This window comes from Gossypium hirsutum, chromosome A07 (assembly GCF_007990345.1).
Source record: "Gossypium hirsutum isolate 1008001.06 chromosome A07, Gossypium_hirsutum_v2.1, whole genome shotgun sequence".
Taxonomy (NCBI): Eukaryota; Viridiplantae; Streptophyta; class Magnoliopsida; order Malvales; family Malvaceae; genus Gossypium; species Gossypium hirsutum.
The window spans coordinates 4,275,549-4,299,489 of NC_053430.1; the positions used below are offsets into that span (position 1 = coordinate 4,275,549).

The 23,941-nt window shown below is 32.0% G+C and overlaps 3 long non-coding RNA genes across 5 annotated transcripts; all 3 read left to right on the plus strand.

Annotated features, from left to right (window-relative positions):
• The first annotated feature begins 3,471 nt into the window (after positions 1-3,471).
• LOC121232007 (uncharacterized) lies at positions 3,472-5,768 on the plus strand. Its single transcript, XR_005930228.1, has 2 exons — positions 3,472-3,591; positions 5,516-5,768. It is a non-coding gene; the product is annotated as an uncharacterized lncRNA (long non-coding RNA).
• A 3,886-nt stretch (positions 5,769-9,654) lies between these two features.
• LOC121232008 (uncharacterized) lies at positions 9,655-12,041 on the plus strand. 2 transcript variants are annotated; one of them, XR_005930230.1, is made up of 2 exons: positions 9,655-9,747; positions 11,694-12,041. It is a non-coding gene; the product is annotated as an uncharacterized lncRNA (long non-coding RNA). The 2 variants fall into 2 exon arrangements; XR_005930229.1 differs by lacking the exon at positions 9,655-9,747 and adding an exon at positions 10,221-10,304.
• A 6,764-nt stretch (positions 12,042-18,805) lies between these two features.
• On the plus strand, positions 18,806-21,174 carry LOC107939417 (uncharacterized). Of its 2 annotated transcripts, none has more exons than XR_001695121.2 (3): positions 18,806-19,166; positions 20,407-20,540; positions 20,657-21,174. It is a non-coding gene; the product is annotated as an uncharacterized lncRNA (long non-coding RNA). The 2 variants fall into 2 exon arrangements; XR_005930231.1 differs by lacking the exon at positions 18,806-19,166 and adding an exon at positions 19,317-19,636 and having other exon boundaries at positions 20,093-20,540.
• Positions 21,175-23,941: the final 2,767 nt, after the last annotated feature.

The window sequence follows — 23,941 nt, forward strand, 5'->3', positions numbered from 1 at the left end:
TAATTTTTCTATAATACGTTATCTGCACGAGCTTCTACGAGTTCATAGTGAAGTTCATGTCATTTTGACTTTATATAATTTACCCGTATAACTCCCGTTAAACTATATATGGTATACGTATTTTCATAATTCTTTTATTTTATTTTCTAGATGAAATATTTGCTTTGGGTAACATTTGCACATTTATTTTTACAACTAAAATATAATAATGATAATTATATATACATATTTTTTATTAAAAGAAATTTCAATTAATTTAATTTGTGTTAAGTTATTATTATGACTATTCCTCTTTATGCCAATATTTGACATACATATTATTATTTAGCAAATTTGATATATATAATTGAATTATTTTACGATTGTGAATACTTATTAATTTACTAATATTTTTTTTATTTTGATTCAAGTGATTATAATGTCAAATCTTGCCAAACTTGACTTTGCGGCCTTAGACATCTCAGGCAAGAATTATTTGTCATGGGTGTTAGATGCTGAAATTCACCTAGATGCTAAAGATCTAGGAAATACTATTTTAGCAGATAAAGAAGCATCTAATCAAGACAAGGCAAAAGTAATGATTTTCATCCGTCATCATCTGCATGAAGGATTAAAAGTGGAAATCTCACTTACAAAATAGAAACAAAATAGAAACAAAATATAATAGAAAAATCATGTAAAAAATGGCTATAAAAAGCCATTCAAAAATCATGTAAAGGGGGGAAATTTTGATGACATTTTTGCATCAATATTAGCAGATTAAAACTAAGAAAGAAAGTGGATAGCGTCGAATACAAACCAAAAACCTCAAAAATCGAAAGCTAAAAAAATACCTAAAGGTGATTATTTTATGTGTTATAATATAATTTTATAAGTGCATGTTGTAGAAGCCCAAATTGCCTGGGCTCGATTACATCAAAACCCAACCAAACCTCTAAACCCACTAAAACCCTTAACCCATGACCCATTTACATCTACCCAAACCCATTACAAAACCCAAATATTAAACCCAATTCAAAGCCCATTAAGCCCCCCAAAAAAACCTAACCCAAAAAAAAACCTAACCCCTAAAAAAACCAAGAAACCTTAGCCACCTAGCCACTTTCCCACTTGCCCCATTTTTCCTTCCATTTTTATATCCATTGTCTGCCACCATCACTTACAAAATAGAAACAAAATATAATAGAAAAATCATGTAAAAAATGGCTATAAAAAGCCATTCAAAAATCATGTAAAGGGGGGGAAATTTTGATGACATTTTTGCATCAATATTAGCAGATTAAAACCAAGAAAGAAAGTGGATAGCGTCGAATACAAACCAAAAATCTCAAAAATCGAAAGCTAAAAAAATACCTAAAGATGATTTTATCTTCTTTATTATTTTACTCTTATTTTTATTTTTATTTTATTTTTTCCCTTTTTCGAATCTATATATATACATCATAATAAAAAAATATAATAAAAATATATATACAAAAAAAAATATTAAAAAAAAATTACGCGGTGGCCGACGCCGGCGACGGACGGCGGCCGACGGTTGGCCGGTGACCGGCCCCTGGCCGGATTCCCCTTTCCCCTTCCCTTCTCTCTCCCTTCTCTCTTCCCTCTCTCTTTTTTTTTTCTTTCCCTCTCACCAAATGAATTTTTTTTGGTTATTTTAGGCCTTATATAGCCCTCCAAAACGACGTCGTTTTGGGGGCTACACTTAAGCCCCAAAACGACGTCATTTTGACTTGGACCGGTTCGACCCGACCCGACCCGCCTAGGATCCCTTTTTTTAAAGGAAGGGCTAATTGCGCTTTTAGCCCTTCCGCTTTTTATTGTTTTGCAATTAAGTCATTATTCGTTTTTTTAATTTGGCCCCGAAATTTGTCGCGATTTTCAATTTAGTCACTGCTGATGTGCTGAGTTTTGATGGGAAGGAATATTTGTTGTTTTGGCCCCCCACTATTTCCGCGCATGTTCAATATAGTCCTTTCCTTTTATTTTTATTTCAATTTTACCCCAAATATTTTGGTTTTAGTTCAATTTAATTCTTTTAGTTACTTTACTATTTAAATTAATTATTTTAGTATTATTATCATATTTCATTTACTTATGTAGTGTGTTAATAATTTTTTATCATTTCTAATACGTATATATATATTATATGTATTTTATATATATTATGTATATATTTTTTTAATGCCATTAGTTATATATTTCTTATACTATTCCATGTATGTATTTTATATCTTCTTATGTATATATTCTTAAATACTATTATATATACATATATATATTTTAAAAATACCATATTGTGTATATATTATTATTACAAATTATTACTATTGCTAGTATTATTATAACTATTATTATATTAGTGTATATTTTATGTACATATGTATATATATATTTTTTCTACATATCATTATTTTATATTATTGTTGTAAATTTTTTATGTATATATTTTTTATGTACGTTTCCTAATATTTTCTTTTATTGTAGATATTATTATTATTATTACATACTTTTATTATATGCATATATATATATATGTATTTTTTGTACATATTATTATTTATATTATTATTACCAAATATATCATTTTTCCTATTTTATTATTAGTACATGATTTGTTTTTATTTTATTTTTTTGTAAATATCATTATTATTGTTATTCTAATATTCTAGTATTCCATGTTAATATTTTTCATTAATAATATCATTTTTTTGCGTCCTTTATCTATTTTTAATTTCTCACTTTAAGAATATTTTTTCTCATGTTTTAATTAATTTCAAAAATAAGGCAATGTACAGATTTAATATTAAGCCATCGATTTCATCGCTATGTTGGGTGAAATTTGTCGGCTTGTGTTAAAAAATGGGACACACTTTCTAATAAAAAAAATCGAAAACTAAAAATTCTCATTTTTCAATTGGATCACGAGTAAATGTCAAATTGAATTCGTATTTTTGAAAATCAAGTCAACACATGTTTATAAGATACCAATTTTGGGCGTCGCGAGGGTGCTAATACCTTCCTCGCGCGTAACTGACTCCCGAACCCCAATTTTTCTCTAGACTTTCACGTAGACCTAAATTTGGCCTTCTTTTTGTTTTAAAATAATTTTATTAGGTGTCCGATCACACCTATAAAAAAGGATCGGTGGCGACTCCCTTTGTTAATAAAATCGAAAGTTGGTTTTCAAATGTTTAATAAATCGCTCCAATTAGTGACCAAGCGAAACAAAATTTTTTTTACGTCGCTACACATGTTAATTTTGGTATATTAATTTTAGCGATTTCTAGTCCAATTTCGAAAAAGGACTAAATCGCGTAAAAAGTAAAAGTTGTGTTTTAATACTGAAGGTGTTAAATTGCCTTGTATCTTAAATTGGGGGTCTTTAAAGTGAAATTAGGCCATTGAAAGTGTGATGGCCTGCCATGGGAGACAAAATAGTTGAAAAGTCAAAATTAGACAAAATAGTTTTATTATTAACAAATTAAAAAAAAAGAAAAAGCTATCATTTTTCTCTTCCCTTTCACCGAAATATGCAGCAAAGAAAGCGTTTTGAAGCTGGAAAAGTTCAGCAACATATTTCCCTTGCTTGTAAGTGATTTTAATGTCATTGCTTGATGATTTTTGTATTTTTGGAACCCCTAAAGCATAAGCTTTCATAAAAGGGGATTATTTTGCAAAATGATGAAGAGTCTAGGGTTTTACCATGAGAGTAAATGTGTTGTTTGCTGTGTTTTTATGGAAGATTATGAGTCCTAGTTGTCTAATAAACAACTTTTGTGAAAGAAATTGCATGAAAATACCTTAAAAAGGGCTAAATTGCTAAGTTGTAAAATGAGTTGTAAATGTATAAAATAGTTGAAATTATGAGTTGCTATAGTTATGAAAATGGTTCATCTAGACTCAAGGAGTAAAGAAATGTGATAAAAATTAATTTACGAGCATTGGGGCAAAAGTGCAAATATGTAAAAGTTTAGGGGTCAAAATGAAAATTTGTAAAAATATGATTTTTAGACCCATATGAATATTGTGACTGATTGGTAGATGAAAATTGAGACTTGGACCTAGAACAGAAAGAAATCGATTTATGGACGAGTATGTCCTTTTCACCTTTGTGGTATCGAGGTAAGTTCGTATGTAAACAATACCATGCTATACAAGTATTTAATTGTTATCATTACATGAATTGTACATATATTAATGTGTATGTGATTAATAGAAATATGATAAGACAAAGCCTTAATAGACGGGGAAAAATCCCGTTTGAACCTTAGGAATAGAATAGGATATGGGTGATATGTCACTAGGAATTATGAGTCTAGATGACTAGCTCGAGAGTGAGCATTGAAATGTCATGAGATATGAGGTAGCTTTAGATACAATTTAGGCACTTATGTGCAAAGGCTTTTCCGAGTATCCAATTAGTATTCCAAGTGTTCAACGGGCAATCCAAGGAAAGAGCTGATGATGGTCCCAATGAGGTAAGTCATTGGTGAGTATGCACTTGAGTTATGTTACGAGTTGTGCAAGTATGTATACTAATCCTATGAGAATGCCTTGATATGTGATGATATGTGATGCATAATATGTGTTCTTACCATGATGGATAAAATGATGGTGTATTAATATTATGAACAATGACCATGAATGAGTAACTTAGCCTTGACAGATTTGAGTTACTGCAATAGTGTAACTTTGAAAGTACACTAAAAATAGTGGAAAATGAGTTAGAGGCAGAATAAAATATGGGATTAAAGCTTAATGAGTCTATTTTCACATGAAAGAAATAGAGGAAGAAAAAGAATTCTATATTGTGTGATATTTAAATTCTTGTGAAACAGGGTCTCAATGAATTTGAGATCCCCTGTTCTAATTTTATAAATTCACCGTAAATTGTAAAAAAATTATTAAGAGTCATAACTTACCTGCATAGATCCTTATTGAGTCTATTTTTAAGGGAAACAAACGGCATGGTCATTGGAATTCTGTACATGGAGAAATTTGATTCGTAGTGCACAAGGGTCAGAGTAGTCATACCCTGAAACAGGGGAAACTTTAACTAATAAAATGTACTAAATGGCTTGACTAAAAATTCTAGAAAAACATTATTAAGTAGAAATATGAGTCTAGTTTCAAGAGAAATAGACGAGAACATTATTCGAATCCTGTACCATGAGATAATTGAACTTTAGTACAGAAGGGTTGAAACTGTCAGACAGTGAATCAGGAGAAAACTTGAGGAATAAACTGTACTAATTGGCTAAGTCAAAAATTCTGGAAATTTTATGAAAGAAATATAAATGAGTCTAGTTTCAGGTAAAATTAACGGAACTTAATTTGGAGTTTCGTAGCTCCAGATATAAATAATTTAGTGACTGTTGCTCAGGAAGACAGGTTGTAGTGAACTTGAGAATATGTTGTAAACATTGATAAAACAAGTTAACGAGTTGCTTATTGTTTTCATATGAACTTACTAAGCGAAAGCTTACCCCCCCTTCTTTCCCATGTTTTCTAGAGTTTCCAGGTTAGCTCGGGTTGGAGGCCGTCAGAGATATTATCACCCTATCGAGTAAACATTATCGGAGTAAGTAAACTCAAGTGATTCGAGTCTATGGCATGTATAGGGTTTTAATGTGAGTATGTAATATTATGATTTAGCCAATGGCATTGGCTTGTTATTAAGGTAGTATTAGTCATGTAAATTGGCCTATGTCGGCTAATGACGTTATGGACCCATATGATTATTCTTATGCATGTATGTTATTATCTCTTGTGATGTAGCTTACAACATGTATGCCTAGAGATTGAATTGAGATTCATTGATGAGCTAGTAACTAATGCAGGATTAAGTGATAGGTAAATAGTTAATAATGCTTCATGAATGGTTTGTGATGTAATGATAGTTATGTCTAGTATGTGGTAATGATATGGGCAAATTCTATAATATTTATTGCATAAGAAAATAACTTGAGCATAACATGTTTGTAGATGTTTAAGAGCTCATTTATGCCACGTTGTATGTTATTGGATAAGTATGTATCTATGCACGTGGTGTGAGAGTGACAAAAGGCTTGATAATTAGCCTATTTCTGGCCACACGGCCTAAGCACATGGGCGTCTGAAGCCTTAACGCAAGAGATTTTTCTAAGTTTTTCATGAGTTCTCGATTGGGTCCCAAACCGCCCTGAATGCATATATTGGGCCTCGTAAGCTCGCATAAGGGACAGATTGCATGTGAAAAGAAAAGTTTTTAATTATTTGAGATTTTATGGCCCTGTTTAGTATGAAAGTGTTAGTAAAAGTCAGGTAGCACCTCGAACCCCATCCCGGCCTCGGATGCGGGCGAGGAGTGTTACATTTAGTGGTGTCAGGGCATGGTTTAGTCGGTTCTCAGACTAACCTAGCGTAAGAGAGTCTAGCTATACATGCCAGAGTATTATTCGTGATAGTGTGATATCTCTCGGCCCTAACAAAATTGTTGGTTAAGACAGGAATGAGTTCGAACCGAGCAAATCTTGATAAAGATAAGAGTAAAGTTGAGATTATTGAATCATGCTTGTGACATGCTGAAAATGGGAAAGGTATGAAAAGATATTCATGATTTTCATATGAACTAGTATTCACTATGTGATACTCTTGAGTTAAAGAATGTGAAATAGTAGAGTAAAACACAGTTAAGTTATGAAAAACATTTTTATTCATGTTAGTATTCATACGATGTTAAATGTCCAACTTGATTTGGCCAAGTGTTTATGAAAAGAAAGAAATTTACTTGAAGTGACAGAATGTATGTATGAATACTTTTATTGCATGATTAGTAATCAGTATATACATGAGGTTGACATTTATGTCTAGATTAATGAAGTCAAGATGCTGAAATGTTATGCCTTATAATCTTACTTACAGAATCATAAATGTCACAATAGCATGAAAGTTGTAATGAAAGATCAAATTGGGTGGAACGCAGGGAATGAGTACGATCGTTCACTAATGAATTAACGGAAAAGACCATGGTTGGACCATGGCAATACATGAGATTTGTGTGCCAGTGTAAGACCATGTTTGGGACATGGTATCGGTATTGAGACGAGGGCTAGTGTAAGACATGTCTGGGACATGCATCAGCCATATTATGAGAGCCAGTGTAAGACATGTCTGGGACATGCATCGGCACGGTTACATGTGTCAGTGTAAGACCTGTTTGGGACACAGCATCGACACAGATAGACGAAAGCTAGTACAAGACCATAGTTGGACTATGGCATCAAGTAAACGATGTACTCAAAACCGTAAGACGTTCTCCAATTTGATAAATATTGGCAAGTGATTAAGACTAAATATGGAAACTTGATAAGACATTAAGGGTAATTTGAGAAAAAATAAATGAAAGTTTGAGTTATGATAAATTCACTTATGTTTAGCTAATATTCGCATGAAATAAAGTTGCATGTATTACTGAGATATGAGAAAATGTGTTTATAACAAGTTAGAAATTTGAAATGTTTGAATCAATATGCGTAAAGCTATGTTGTTGTTGAATATGTATTTGCTTGAGAGTCAAAAGTTTAGAGGCTTTACAATCTTCGCCCCCTTACCAGAATAGAGTTATACGATGAGATTTTAGAGAGATATGTTGGATAAGCTTGCAAAAGTGAAACTGAAGAGTAAAATAATGGAATAGTATGAGATTAGCGAAGACAAAATTAGTTAGAGGAATAATGTCGGACTTGCACAGATGTCTGAATATGACGGATTCAATTAAATAAAGTGATGGCTATCTTTCTCTTCTGAGTATTCTATGTTTTCCTCTATTCTGGGGAATACGTATGGTTATCCGTTTCGAATGGAAATTCTATCGTATGAGGATGCTAGTGACTGTGATATTAGATGAAAAGTTCTATTGGTCCAGTTAGTTATGATCGACATTTCCCCATCTCTTCAGATTTCTATTCTAATATACTAGAATGAAGTTGATAGTAAAAATCTATATGAGATTATTCTGATGTTCTATTGATTATGGTTTATATATATTGGAGAATTATATTATCTCTGTTACGAGAAATTCTAGAGCGTACAGACAGTAGTTTCCTTCTGGTTTTCTTTGAGGGATTTTTCGGATCATATTTATTATTTTCTTCTGGATTATATTCTCGGATTTCTGGTATAGTCTTTATATCTTGGAATTTCTTATATTGGCTTTTCTCTCGTTCTTGTTTCGAGAATTATCAAGCTTGGCTTATCTTTACGAGTAATCTTTGACTTGCGATATTAGAATCTGTTATGATTAAGCTTCTGGCTCGACCATAGAAGTGTGGGGATTTCAGTGTCGAGATTTCTTTAAAATTCATGGGGTAAAGAATGGCTATTCTGTAAAAGTAAATCTGAGTTATGTGCATTTAAGTTTATTCTCTGGTTCGAGAATACCGTTACGTGTTCTTTGGTAAGTAGTCATACAGTCAGAAATAATGGGGTTTTATTCTTGAAAGTATGTTATGGAAACATATTAGTTGGATTTCTCTTGTTCGAGAGATGTTATAAGTATAGTTATCCTGATTAATAAAAAGACCACATCTATGAAGTTGGAATCATTTGATTCATGCTAGTAAAGTTTCTAAACAGTTGATGATCAGAGTATAGAAATGTGGCTATAAGTGGTAAATTAAACAAGTACAGCATGATTCGACTTTTAATTTGGAATTGCAGGGAGGATTTGATTTCTGGTTTCTATTGCTATTAATTCAGAGTAAGATTTCAGTACTGAGAAACTCTGGGTATACAGAGAATTGAGTACAGGGTTCACAGCAGTATCTTGTCTATTCGTTCAAAGGATGTCGAATTGTCTATAGGGTAAAGCCGAATATCAAATGTATTCGAGATTATTATTGTCAGTGATGACAGTGGGAAGAAAATGAGAAAGGACTGTTATGAATTTTGTATCGGGATGTCTCTCATTCCCAGGAAAAAGAAGGGATGCAAGTTGAATTGTAATAGATTGATGATGGAAGTCCATATGATTATTTTAGTATGTACAGATATATTATTCGACAGATGTGACTGAGTTGTATGTTTCTGAGTTTATAGTTCCAAGAATGTCAGTCTCCAGTGTTTCAAATTGAGCTCCGAGGTTTATACCTCAACTATGGAAAAGCTATAGGAAATCTTGAGTATGAGCTTGTGCGGAGTTGTTTTGTGAGTTGTGAGAAAAAGATATAAGTGACTCGTGAAAGTAGAGAACAACTTTTTCTAGTAAGATTTTCGGGGACGAAAATCCTTAAAGGGGGGAAGAAATGTAACAGCCCGATTTTGGGCCTAGTCAGAACAGTAGTTTCGGGACCACTATTCCGAGGCCAGAGAAATTATTTTAGTATTATTTTATGTGTTATAATATAATTTTATAACTGCATGTTAATTTTGGTATATTAATTTTAGCGATTTCTAGTCCAATTTCGAAAAAAGGACTAAATCGCGTAAAAAGTAAAAGTTGTGTTTTAATACCTAAAGGTGTTAAATTGCCTTGTATCTTAAATTGGGGGTCTTTAAAGTGAAATTAGGCCATTGAAAGTGTGATGGCCTGCCATGGGAGACAAAATAGTTGAAAAGTCAAAATTAGACAAAATAGTTTTATTATTAACAAATAAAAAAAAAGAAAAGGAAAAAGCTATCATTTTTCTCTTCCCCTTCACCCAAATATGCAGCAAAGAAAGGGTTTTGAAGCTGGAAAATTTCAGCAACATATTTCCCTTGCTTGTAAGTGATTTTAATGTCTTTGCTTGATGATTTTTGTATTTTTGGAACCCCTAAAGCATAAGCTTTCATAAGAGGGGATTATTTTGCAAAAATGATGAAGAGTCTAGGGTTTTACCATGAGAGTAAATGTGTTGTTTGCTGTGTTTTTATGGAAGATTATGAGTCCTAGTTGTCTAATAAACAACTTTTGTGAAAGAAATTGCATGAAAATACCTTAAAAAGGGCTAAATTGCTAAGTTGTAAAATGAGTTGTAAATGTGTAAAATAGTTGAAATTATGAGTTGCTATAGTTATGAAAATGGTTCATCTAGACTCAAGGAGTAAAGAAATGTGATAAAAATTAATTTACGAGCATTGGGGAAAAAGTGAAAATATGTAAAAGTTTAGGGGTCAAATTTTTTTTTTGTAAAAACATGATTTTTAGACCCATATGAATATTGTGACTGATTGGTAGGCTAAATGTGATGTTATAGATGATGAAAATTGAGACTTGGACCTAGAACGGAAAGAAATCGATTTATGGACGAGTATGTCCTTTTCACCTTTGTGGTATCGAGGTAAATTCATATGTAAACAATACCATGCTATACATGTATTTAAATGTTATCAGTACATGAATTGTACAGATATTAATGTGTATGTGATTAATAGAAATATGATAAGACAAAGCCTTAATAGACGAGGAAAAATCCCGTTTGAACCTTAGGAATAGAATAGGATACGAGTGACATGTCACTAGGAATTATGAGTCTAGATGACTAGCTCGAGAGTGAGCATTGAAATGTCATGAGATATGAGGTAGCTTTAGCTACAATTGAGGCACTTATGTGCAAAGGCTTTTCCGAGTATCCAATTAGTATTCCAAGTGTTCAACGGGCAATCCAAGGAAAGAGTTGATGATGGTCCCAATAAGGTAAGTCATTGGTGAGTATGCACTCGAGTTATGTTACGAGTTGTGCAAGTATGTATACTAATCCTATGAGAATGCCTTGATATGTGATGATCTATGATGCATAATATGTGTTCTTACCATGATGGATAAAATGGTGTTGTATTAATATTATGAACAATGACCATGAATGAGTAACTTAGCCTTGACGATTTGAGTTACTGCAATAGTGTAACTTTGAAAGTACACTAAAAATAGTGGAAAATGAGTTAGAGGCAAAATAAAATATGGGATTAAAGCTTAATGAGTCTATTTTCACATGAAAGAAATAGAGGAAGAAAAAGAATTCTATATTGTGTGATATTTAAATTCTTGTGAAACAGGGTCTCAATGAATTTGAGATCCCCTGTTCTGATTTTATAAATTCACCGTAAACTGTACAAAAATTATTAAGAGTCATACCTTACTTGCATAGATTCCTTATTGAGTCTATTTTTAAGAGAAACAAATGGCATGGTCATTGGAATTCTGTACATGGAGAAATTTGATTCGTAGTGCACAGGGGTCAGAGTAGTCATACCCTGAAACTGAGGAAACTTTAACTAATAAAATGTACTAAATGGCTTGACCAAAAATTCTAGAAAAAAATTAGTAAGTATACATATGAGTCTAGTTTCAAGAGAAATAGACAAGAACATTATTCGAATCCTGTACTATGAGATAATTGAACTTTAGTGCAAAAGGGTTGAAACTGTCAGACAGTGAATCAGGAGAAAACTTGAGGAATAAACTGTACTAATTGGCTAAGTCAAAAATTCTAGAAATTTTATGAAAGAAAGATAAATGAGTCTATTTTCAGGTAAAATTAACGGAACTTAATTTGGAGTTTCGTAGCTCCAGATATAAATAATTTTGTGACTGTTGCTCAGGAAGACAACTTGTAGTGAACTTGAGAATATGTTGTAAACATTGATAAAATAAGTTAATGAGTTGCTTATTGTTTTCATATGAACTTACTAAGCGAAAGCTTACCCCCCTTCTTTCCCATGTTTTCTAGAGTTTCTAGGTTAGCTCGGATTGGAGGCTGTCAGAGATATTATCACCCTATCAAGTTAACATTATCGGAGTAAGTAAACTCAAGTGATTCGAGTCTATGGCATGTATAGGGTTTTAATGTGAGTATGTAATATTATGATTTAGCCAAAGGCATTGGCTTGTTATTAAGGTAGTATTAGTCATGTAAATTGGCCTATGTCGGCTAATGACGTTATGGGCCCATATGATTATTCTTATGCATGTATGTTATTATCTCTTGTGATGTGGCTTACAACATGTATGCCTAGAGATTGAATTGAGATTCATTGATGAGCTAGTAACTAGTGCAGGATTAAGTGATGGGTAAATAGTTAATAATGCTTCATGAATGGTTTGTGATGTAATGATAGTTATGTCTAGTATGTGGTAATGATATGGGCAAATTCTATAATATTTATTGCATAAGAAAATAACTTGAGCATAACATGTTTGTAGATGTTTAAGAGCTCATTTATGCCACGTTGTATGTTATTGGATAAGTATGTATCTATGCATGTGGTGTGAGAGTGACAAAAGGCTTGATAATTAGCCTATTTCTGGCCACACGGCCTAAGCACATGGGCGTCTGAAGCCTTAACGCAAGAGATTTTTCTAAGTTTTTCATGAGTTCTCGATTGGGTCTCGAACCGCCCCGAATGCATGTATTGGGCCTCGTAAGCTCGCATAAAGGACCGATTGCATGTGAAAAGAAAAGTTTTTAATTATTTGAGATTTTATGGCCCTGTTTAGTATGAAAGTGTTAGTAAAAGTCATGTAGCACCTCGAACCCCGTCCCGGCGTCGGATGCAGGCGAGGGGTGTTACAGAAAGCATATTGAGACAAATTTTATATCCCAAAATGATGAAAAAGAGGCAAAAGATGAAGTTATTCACTATAATAATAAAACTGACCATGCCTACGAGGATGATAAATTTAATAACCTTAATAATATAACTCACCTACATGTGGCAGATTTCTTTGAGAATCATTAGAAAAATTGATGTTATTTTGACATTTTTTTAAGTATATTTTATTTTCTTGCATAAAAAATAATTTATATATTTAATAAATATTTGTAATGTTTCTCATATTATATTTTGTTTGTTTTTATGAAGAATATTAATATTCAACAAAATTTCAATAGACCCAAAATTAATGAAGACATGTGTCTTGCAGATAGTGCTACAACACATACGATTCTCAAAGATAAAATATATTTTTCTCATTTGACAATGAGTAATGCCCATGTTAATACAATATCGGGTAGTTCAAAACTTATTGAAGGCTCTGGAAGAGCTATTATATTATTACCTAAAGGTACAAAATTTATCATTGATGATGCTTTATATTCTACCAAGTCTGAAAGAAATTTATTGAGTTTTCAAGATATTCGTCTCAATGGATATCATATTGAGACTATGAATGAGAAAAATGTTGAATATCTATATATTACAAATGTTGAATGTGGAAAGAAATATATTTTGGAAAGGCTACCTGCTTTTTCATCAGGTTTATATTATGCACATATTAGTGCAATTGAATCATATGTTACTACAAACCAAAAGTTTGTAGAATCACATACTTTTACTATTTAGCATGACATATTAGGCCATCCCGGATCTATTATGATGCGAAAAATCATCGAGAATTCAATTGGACACCCATTAAAGAACCAAAAGATTCTTAAATTCAAGGATTTATCTTGTGTCGCTTGTTCTCAAGAAAAATTGATTATTAGACTATCACCAGCTAAAGTTGGGATTGAAGCTCCAACATTTCTGGAATGTATTCAAGGTGATATATGTGGGCCCATTCATCCACCATGTGGACCATTCAGATATTTTATGGTATTAATAGATGCATCTAGTAGGTGGTCACATGTATGCTTATTATCGACTCGCAACCTGGCGTTTGCGAGACTACTTGCTCAAATAATTCGATTAAGAGCACAATTTCCAGATTATGTAATCAAAACTATTCGTCTTGATAATGCTGGTGAGTTTACATCCCAAGCTTTTAATGATTATTGTATGTCAATTGGGATAAAAGTGGAACATCCTGTAGCTCATGTTCATACACAAAATGGTTTAGCTGAATCATTTATCAAACGCCTCCAACTAATAGCTCGACCATTACTTATGAGAACAAAACTCCCTGTTACAGCTTGGGGATATGCTATTTTGCATGCAGCAGCACTTGTGCGCTTAAGGCCAACAAGTTATAATAAGTACTCCCCATTACAATTGGCTTTTGGTCAAGAGCTAAATATTTCCTATCTTAGAATTTTTGGATGTGCAGTATATGTTCCAATTGCTCCACCACAACGCACAAAGATGGGTCCTCAAAGGAGGTTGGGAATACATGTTGGCTATGAATCCCCTTCTATAATTAAATATGTTGAACCATTAACTGGAAATTTATTTACTGCACGATTTATTGATTGTCATTTTGATGAGACAACATTCCCAACATTAGGGGGAAAGAAAATACAACTGGTCAAAGAAATTACATGGAATGGATCATCATTATCTCAATTAGATCCTCGTACAAGTCAATGTGAAAAAGAAGTTCAAAGGATTATACATTTGCAAAACATTGCCAATCAACTGCCAGATTCATTTACTGACCTAAAGAGGATTACAAAATCTCACATACCAACTGAAAATGCTCCAATACAAATTGATATCCCAATAAGGCAAATTGTTAGTGCAAAAGAAAGTAATCCACGCCTGAAGCGTGGAAGGCCAATCGGTTCCAAAGATAAAAATCCTCGTAAAAGGAAATGATCAATTATTCAAGATGATAATATTGTGGAGGCAAGTGCCCCAGAAGAGGCCAAAGATATAACTAATAACCCCAGAAGAGGTTCAGGTACCTGAAAATGGTGATAACGAAGAAATCTCAATAAGTTATGTTACTTCAGGAAAAAGATGGAACCGAAAAAATATAGTTGCCGACAACAATTTTGCTTATAATGTTGCTATTGAAATAGCAAAAGAAAATGAGGATCCTGAGCCTAAATCTATTGAGGAATGTAGAAATAGAAAAGATTGGCCAAAATGGAAAGACGCAATTCAAGCAGAATTAAATTCACTTTCTAAACGTGAGGTTTTTGGACCTATAGTCCAAACACCTAAATATGTAAAGCCGGTAGGATATAAATGGATATTTGTGCGAAAACGAAATGTGAAAAATGAAGTCGTAACATATAAATCACGACTTGTAGCACAAGGATTTTCGCAAAGGCCCGGCATTGATTATGAAGAGACATATTCTCCTGTGGTGGATGCAATCACGTTTAGATACCTTATTAGTTTGGTAGTACGTGAAAAACTTGACATGCGTCTAATGGATGTTGTTACAGCCTATTTGTATGGTACACTTGATAGTGAAATTTATATGAAAATCCCAGAAGGATTTAAAATCCTTGAAGGATATAGAGTTTCTCGGGAAAATTGCTCAATCAGATTAAAGAAAAGTTTATATGGATTAAAACAATCTGGGCGTATGTGGTACAATTGTCTTAGTGAATATTTGTTAAAAGAAGGTTATAAAAATGATCCAATCTGCCCATGTGTTTTTATAAAAAGGTCTAAATCAAACTTTGTGATAATTGCTATTTATGTTTATGATCTAAATATTATTGGAACTCCTGAAGAGCTTCAAAATGCAGTAAATTATTTAAAGAAAGAATTTGAGATGAAAGATCTCGAAAAAACAAAATTTTGTCTTGGCCTGCAGATCGAGCATTTAAAAGATGGAATTCATGTCCATCAGTCAACTTATACGAAAAAGATCTTAAATAAATTTTATATGGATAAAGCACATCCGTTGAGTACCCCGATGGTTGTACGATCGTTAGATGTGAATAAAGATCAATTTCGTCCTTGTGAGAATGATGAAGAGTTTTTTGGTCCTAAAGTACCATATCTAAGTGCCAGAGGAGCATTGATGTATCTTGCAAATAACACAAGACCTGATATAGCTTTTGCTATAAACTTGTTAGCAAGATTTAGTTCTTCTCCAACGCATAGACATTAGAATGGAATTAAACATGTATTTAGATATCTTAGAGGGACCATTGATATGGAGTTATTTTATTCAAATGATTCAAAATCCCTATTAATTGGTTATGTTGATGCTGGATATTTATCGGATCCACATAAAGGTCGATCTTAAACGGGATATTTATTTACATGTGGAGGTACTGCCATATCATGGCGTTCGACAAAGCAAACATTAGCTGCTACCTCTTCAAATCATGCTGAAATAATTGTAATGCATAAGGCAAGCCGAGAGTGTGTTTGGCTAAGGTTATTAACTCAACATATCCAGAAGATATGTAATTTGCCTTTACAGGAAAATATGCCAACTATCTTATACGAAGATAATGCAGCATGTATAGCTCAATTAAAAGGTGGTTATATCAAAGGTGACAGAACGAAACATATTTCACCAAAATTATTCTTCACTCATGATCTTGAGAAGAAAGGTGACATAGAAGTTCAACAAATTCGTTCTAGTGATAATTTAGCAGATCTTTTTACCAAGGCATTGCCAACTTCAACATTTGAAAGACTACGAAACAAGATTGGAATGCGTCGACTCAAATATATAATGTGATGTCGCCATTAGGGGGAGTTTAAAACATGTTGTACTCTTTTCCTTTAACCAAGGTTTTGTCCCACTGAGTTTTCCTAGTAAAGGTTTTTAACGAGGCAACTTGTAATAGGAGATTGTGTACTCTTTTTCCTTCATTAGGTTTTTATCCTATAGAGTTTTTCCTAATAAAGGTTTTAATGAGGCACATTCTTATTTAAAGACATCCAAGGGGGAGTGTTGTAAATTAAATGGATGTCATAACCCCCTTTAAGCATATTAAAGTAATGAGATAAAACTCTTTACTTAATTTATAATCAGGAGATTATTAAATAGAGTAATTAAGAAACTTTAATTCATTAAATGTAATACCTTTATTAATTGAATGTAAAGGAGCTTATAAATAGCACCTTGTAAGTGAAAATAAAATAATGAAATTTTCTCGTATTTTCATCCTCTTTTATTTATTGTTTTATTAACTTTTCTATAACAATAATAATATTATAATAGAAAATACTGACACCCACTAGGTGGCTGTATAATGTGTGGTGCACACTAGGTTCTTAGATTCAGTGTGCCACCTATCTTTATTGTAATAACTTATTAAGCATCTTTCATGTATTAAGTACAATTATATATGCTATTAATCTTTTAAATCAACTCATAATTTATACAACCAAATAATTAAATTTCTATTTCCAGAATATTATTTATTTATTTAATTTTTTTAATTAAACTATTTTCTCACCGGTATATCAAATAATATTCTAAAATACTATGGAACTAGACTAAAGTAATAGTAAAAATGTTAATGATAGCCATGATGACTAAGAGGCTAGGCCTTGGCCATGAGGTCGAATCTTGAGTAGAGTTATCATAACCGGACCATGATCTAGTTCTGAAAATTTTTCAATTTCATAACCATTTCTTCGTTAAAAAAATTAATTAAATATTTTATAATTAAAATTAAAATCGAGTGGGATGAAATAATTCCTAAACATAAAATTTGTGTCCAACCCTGATCTAAGTCCGACTAGACTGACCGAGTCGGGTGAGCCGCTACCACATGGACATGTCTAATCTTGTCGATTAGCTCACGCAAGCCAAGCAAGGTCTTTCTAAGTCAACGCTCGTTTGTTTTAGTTTTCTTTGGTTTTGAATTTAAAATATAAATTATATTAAGCTTTATTTATAAAAGTGGTCTTCAACTATATTTTATTTCTTATTTTTTATTATCAAAATTCATATTTAAATTATTAATTTGGTTTCATTTTATTTCAAAAATATTATTAATTAATAAAAATAACACGTGGCTCACTCTTATTACATGTCATATAATTTTTGAATAAAATAGGTAAAATTAATATTTTAAGTATTTTTTAATAATAAAAAAAGCCTTTTGTTATAATTTATATATATTATCTTTCTAAGTATTGAATGATTCTAAGGAAGAAATCACCATACGAAAGTCACCTTAGAAGGTAGACTTAGGGCCCCTTTGGATGCAACTGGATCTCAGTACGTTATCTTTTTTAGGCTAAAAAAAATTGCAACTGAAATGCTAGCAAACGCTAGGCTGTTTGGAAAGCACTCTTCAGTGCGTTGAAAATGTATTTCACCTCACTGGAGCCTTAATTTCAGACTGGAGCCTTTTGTTCCAGTAAAAATTTCTCAACTTCAATTGCTTTTTCTTTTCCTCTTTTACCCATTCTTCAGTTGCATTCTTCAAGCTTTTCTGATGTTTGGTTACCCTTCTTCTCCCCTTTCCCCTTCCCTTTCCCCTTCCCCTTGGGTTGCAAATCAGTTTGGTCAAAGACCTCTTCCGGTTCCTCCTTCATCCAGGTAAGGCTTCTTCTCCTTCATCCGTTCTTCATTCCTTTTTCTTCTTCCATTCTTCATCTTCTCTTCTCAGTATATTCTGTCTTCAGCTATAAATAAAGAAGCACACAATTTACCAAATTTGTCAACGAAGACAAAGTCTGATTCACCGAAAGAAACAATGGCAGAGCCTTACATTGAACAAGTAGAGTATCTCGACGTTCTCACTAAAATTGGTAAAAAAATCGGTAAAAAAATCGGCGGTTCCAAGCCCAGGCACGTCCCTTCATTCTTGTCAATTTCTGGATTATCTGTTTTTGATCTTTCAACATAAAGGATTACTTTACAACCGACTCTTTTATTTATTTTCTATACTGCCTGTTGCTTACTCTTAGCAGAAAACATGTTTTTGCAGTTATCAAATTGGAAAATTATAGGACAATTTAATTTAAGCTATACTTGTTATTTGCAGCTTCTGTAAATTGGGTTTGATAGAACCTTTGAGATTAGTTAAGCTGGTTCCTTGAAATTGGTAGTAATAGCTTCATTTGTTGATTTGGTTTGTAATTTCTTTCAATGAACCCTTAATTTTTTTGCTTAACTTTTTTGGTACTCAATCTGGATTATAGAACTGAAAGTTTTCAAGTGTGTGTGTGAGTTGGGGGGAGGCTACTTATGGTCCTTGAAATTGGAACTGGGAATGGAAAACTTGCAAGCTAGAGCTAGGGAGGCATACATTTGATATAAAATATTTCATTTTGAGTATTATTGTGTGTTAGAGGTTGCTTATGATTTCTGTACTGGCATTTCTCTATAATGGTAGTTTCTTGGTATGTAACTCATTGTGATCTCTTTGCAGGGGAGATGTCCATCGAGATGGGGATTACCATAAAGCAGTCCATGTCTGGATTTTTACTGAGAGCACACAAGAATTACTTCTCCAAAAACGTGCAGACTGCAAGGACTCGTGGCCAGGGTTGTGGGATATCTCCAATGCTGGCCATATATCTGCTGGTGACTCATCGCTAATAACAGCACAGTAAGTGAATCCAATTTCACAAGTCTTCAGTGCTGCTTCTTTCATAGGGCATTTGAAAAACTGTTCGGTCTTTAATCTTTCTATGGGTGCCGTGCACATATATTCTTCCCATGTTCTTGTTTATCATTGCTACTTTTTGTTATTTTATATACTTGCTAGATTTGGTTAATACATTTCTTTTAAATATCTAATTGATAGTTTCCTAACTGATGGTAAACCTAGTGGTTTCTAGATGGCCAAGAAACCTTTTAAATATGCAAAATTCTATATTTGTTTTCCATATCAAAGTACTTTTTTTGTCCAAAAATTGTTGAGATGAACAATAGTCAATAACAGTCGGAATTATCATTCAAAATTTCATGGATTTTGTTTTCTATTGGTTTTCTGGTGGAGTATGGATTACTTTTCTTGATATTCCAAACCTGTCTACAGTAGTGACAAAGTTGACTACAGTGAAACATCTGGTGTAGGTATGGTTTATCATCTCAAGTTTAAACATTGCTTGTACTGAATGAACAAGTGGAATTCAACTCTAGATCTTAAGCCCTTCCACTATTGGTTGTATTTCAGTCTGTTTTCATGTTGTAAGCTTTTTACTCTTATTTGATTGGAAGTTCCCTTTTTGATCTAAATCGAGCACTGAAAGAAAAATGCCACTGTCAGTGATGAATTTATGGAAACAAGTTGAACAAGTCTGTCTCTTTCTCTCTCTAAAATTTTCCAAAAAATATTGGACTGCCAAAGAGTAAGTGCAATTCAACTTTTGGTGCCTCTTTTAAGGGGTTTTTTTTGAAAGAGAAACATCTTGCACAAAGACAAATGAGAAGCCTAAAAGTCTATAATGTTTGATCACATTTATTTGTTTAGAAAATCCATTTTTTATGGTTTGTTTTTGAACCTAATAGGCTTGCATGGATTTGCTGCAGAATCCCTATTCTGAAGTATATCAATATAGCTCTCAGGTCTTCATTCTATGGATGAGATTCATCCTTCTAAACTTCCATCTTTACCATGATTGTCCTCCTTTTAAGTTGGTTTTAGTCTCAGAATTTAAGGCTGTTGATGGTGCCTGCTGCTTAATGAATAGTTCATTATACATTTTCTTTACAATTATATATGAAAGTCATGCTTTGAAAATGTGAATGGTGAATGGTAAACAGGGAATACTGATAAGTGATTTGTCCCGCTACAAAACTACCTGAAAATGTGAATGTTTTTTATTAGCTTTTTTTTATGATAGGATACCGAAGTCTCTGATGTAAAATACATTTCTTTTGGGGAATATAGAAGTCACCTAGCTGAAGAAGATCCTAAATATGTTCCTTATGATGTAAATAAACAATATGGTCTTCTCTTTGATATAATTACAAAAAGGTAAGCTGAGTAACTACGACCATGTTGTTGAACAAAATAATTGTCAAATTCATCTAAATGTTATATTCATGTTGACATTTCATGTTGTGGTTAATGGTTCAAATACTTGCTTAAAGGTACAAAGAGAACAATGAAGCACGCAGTCTAATACTACAAAAGCAACTTCGTCGATATGCTCCTGTTTCTCTCACTGCAGAGGTTGTCAACTTTCTGCAATTTTAATACCAGCTACCCTACTTTATTGGTTGTTATATTTCTAATCCATCTCAATATTTTTATCCTCAAGCTTTATGTAGTCAGTTTGCATGTAGACATTGTCTGATATGAGCAGAATGCGTTGTGTTGTATCCTATGGACACTTTTGGTTTCACGTTATTAATTTGTTAGTTTACAGGTGGATGGTCTTTCTATCACTTTTAAGTTTATAAAAGGTCCATTGCTTTCTTTTTGTTGCTTTGCTAGAACCATTGGTGCATTAATTTCTGATGCTAATGCCATCTTACTAAATTCAAGTCTGTTTTGTGTTCATCAGGGTTCAATATTTTCAATAAACAATTAGCATTTGGCATAAATTTACTCTGAAAAATGGTGTTATATTTTTCATTGTAAGTTCATAGTTGTATTGACTTTGGCCTGCAATGCAACAGGAAACCAGCAGCAAATCAGCATGCAGACCAGCATCCAAGCTGAACCAGATAAGCAGCAGCATTTTGTTTATTTTGTTCATTTGTAACTTGATTTAGTTGCAGTGTAATTTATACTTAAAGTTAGTAGGAGTAGTTATTGATTTATGTTTGATGTTATAGCTGGTATGTCAGCTACATTTTGTTTGTAATTCTATCTAGGCTTTAGTCATGTATTAGTGGGAGCAGTTATACATTAGTTAACTGCCATATTTCATTGTAACATAAATGCTTCTGTTTTCTTGCATATTGCTTATTCAAGTAATGAAGTTAATCTTTACATCATCCGGGTTACTTGTTTCTGTTTTCTTCCTCTGCTGTCAAAACCCCAACAGATGTGATTCTTAACTCTTCCCTTTAGCATTGATGACCAGCTCAAGGCTCGACATTGCACGTTCTACATGGTGGCCATAGGCTATTTCAGTTACTAGCCAACGGTTGGCTTTAGTTTTAAAGTTATTTGGTGCTAGCAATGTCTTGCATTGAGTTACTGATGACAAACATTTGAAATAACATGAATTAAGACCCTTATTCTAGAGTTGCTTTATTATTTTATCTTTCAATAATGTTTTATTTTTCTAAAGGCTCAATAATTTCAATAATCTTTCAATAATTAATTGAGCCCCTATAATTAAATATATGATTAATTTTGAAATATTAAATAAAATAAATTTTTGAATTTGTCTCTAGTTTTAATTCATTTTTAATTATTTATTATTAAAAATAAATATAATTGTAATAATTTTAACCATTTATTAATTTTGTAATTGTTAAATAATTTTAAAAACTTCTATTATATATCATTTTTAATCTAATGTCCTTAAAAGTCATTTTCTATTTTCACCTCACCGCTACAGCTGCGTTTGAATCCAAACACACACTCCACCGCTGTTTCTAATCTCACCGCTACAATATCCAATCTCACCGCTACAGTAACTAATCTCACCGCCACCGCTGTTTTTAACCTCACCGGAGCTAAACACACCGCCCATCCAAACTAAGCCTTAAAAAGTGAAGGAAGGAAGTTGTGGCCGAAAATGTACCAACTCACCTTCTTGGAATTTGGTTTTACTACTTGCAGTACTCCGCTCTTTGAAGTTTTGCTATAATACTATATGACTTTATTCTTTGGTAAACTCTATAGTTGATTCTTTATTTTGTTCATTTAAAATAAAATGTTTGTAATTTAATTATTTAATTTTCACGATGCGGTTAACTATATACGTCATATCATATTTTTATTTTTATTTTAGTCACTTAACTTTTTGATTGTTTTTATTTTGACCACTCAAAAAATATTTTTTTAAAGTATTGATTGGAGATAAAAAAATTCAAGTATTAAAACAAAAAAACGATATCTACGAAACTTAAACTTCTTTTGATTATATAATCTTGAAGTCTTCCATGCTAAGTGAAAAGTAAATGAAAATTTATATGTAATTAATTAAATTAATTGCTTTTTCTTTCATTTGGGTAAAGAAGTGACGAAAAAATTATAAGTTTTGTTCGGAATGGAATATGAAATTAATTAATTACAAAGACTTTTATTTACTTTTAGCTTAGCATGGAAGATTTGAGATCATATAAAAAAAATGGGGAATCATTGATAAATTTTTAAAATCATTTCAAAACATCAAAATAAATTGTTAAAAAATATTTTATCCATTGAAATGTCAATTGGTTTGCTAGTATAATTTTGAATCTTAATATTTAAAAATTTATATTTCAAAACCCGAATTTAAAATTTTCAGCAATGGAATAAACAAGTAGAGTTTGAAATGTTTTTTGGATTCTTTTAGTTTCTATCACTTTTTCACTTTAATCCATGATTTTTTTATTCCAATAAATACTTAAAAAAAGATATTTTTGGTGAACAAAATGAAAATGACCTAAAAATTAGGTGACAAAATGAAAGTACAAGCATGATGTGATTTGTACAGTTAATCACTGTTAGGGATTTAATGATTGGGTAACTAAAATGAAAGCACCCTAAAAGTTGGGTGACCAAATTGTGAGAATTTCATTTTGAGTGACCAAAATGAAAACTCCTTAAAAATTAGATAACTAACTAGGTGGTTTACCCTTCCTTTTACTTCTCCAATTCCTTTAATTCAAACTCTACGTCAGATTCTAATTTCCAATTCGTGGTTCAAAATTCCCACCTATACCACAAGTCTAGTTGTCCCATCAACAATGAAAATAGAAGCAATAGCAATTATATATATATATCGCATACTATTTGAAAAAGAAGAAGAAGAAGTTTTATTAATATTGATAATCTATAACAATATATTAAAACATAATTTTAGTTTTAGTCTTTAAAATATGCTAAAAATTTGTATATATACATCATGTTTTTATAACAATGGTTAATCTCAATTTTCATCATTTTAATAAATTGAGATTTAGGTTGAATTTAGATAGACAGTGTGTTTACCTATGATTAGTGTAAAAATATTGGTGTCAGCGAGATTAGATATTGTAACGATATTGTAGTGTGAGACAAAAAGTAAGCTAAACGCATTTCACTGCACTGCACCCAATCACCCATCCAAATCAACCTTTAATTTTTAACATAATTCGGTTTTATATTTTTATAATGTTATTGATTAATTCAAATAGTTAATATAATTAACTTTTCAATTAAAATATTACATGGTTATATATAAATTAAAAACGAATTTTTAAATAAAAAAAGTAGATGAATTAAATTCTTGA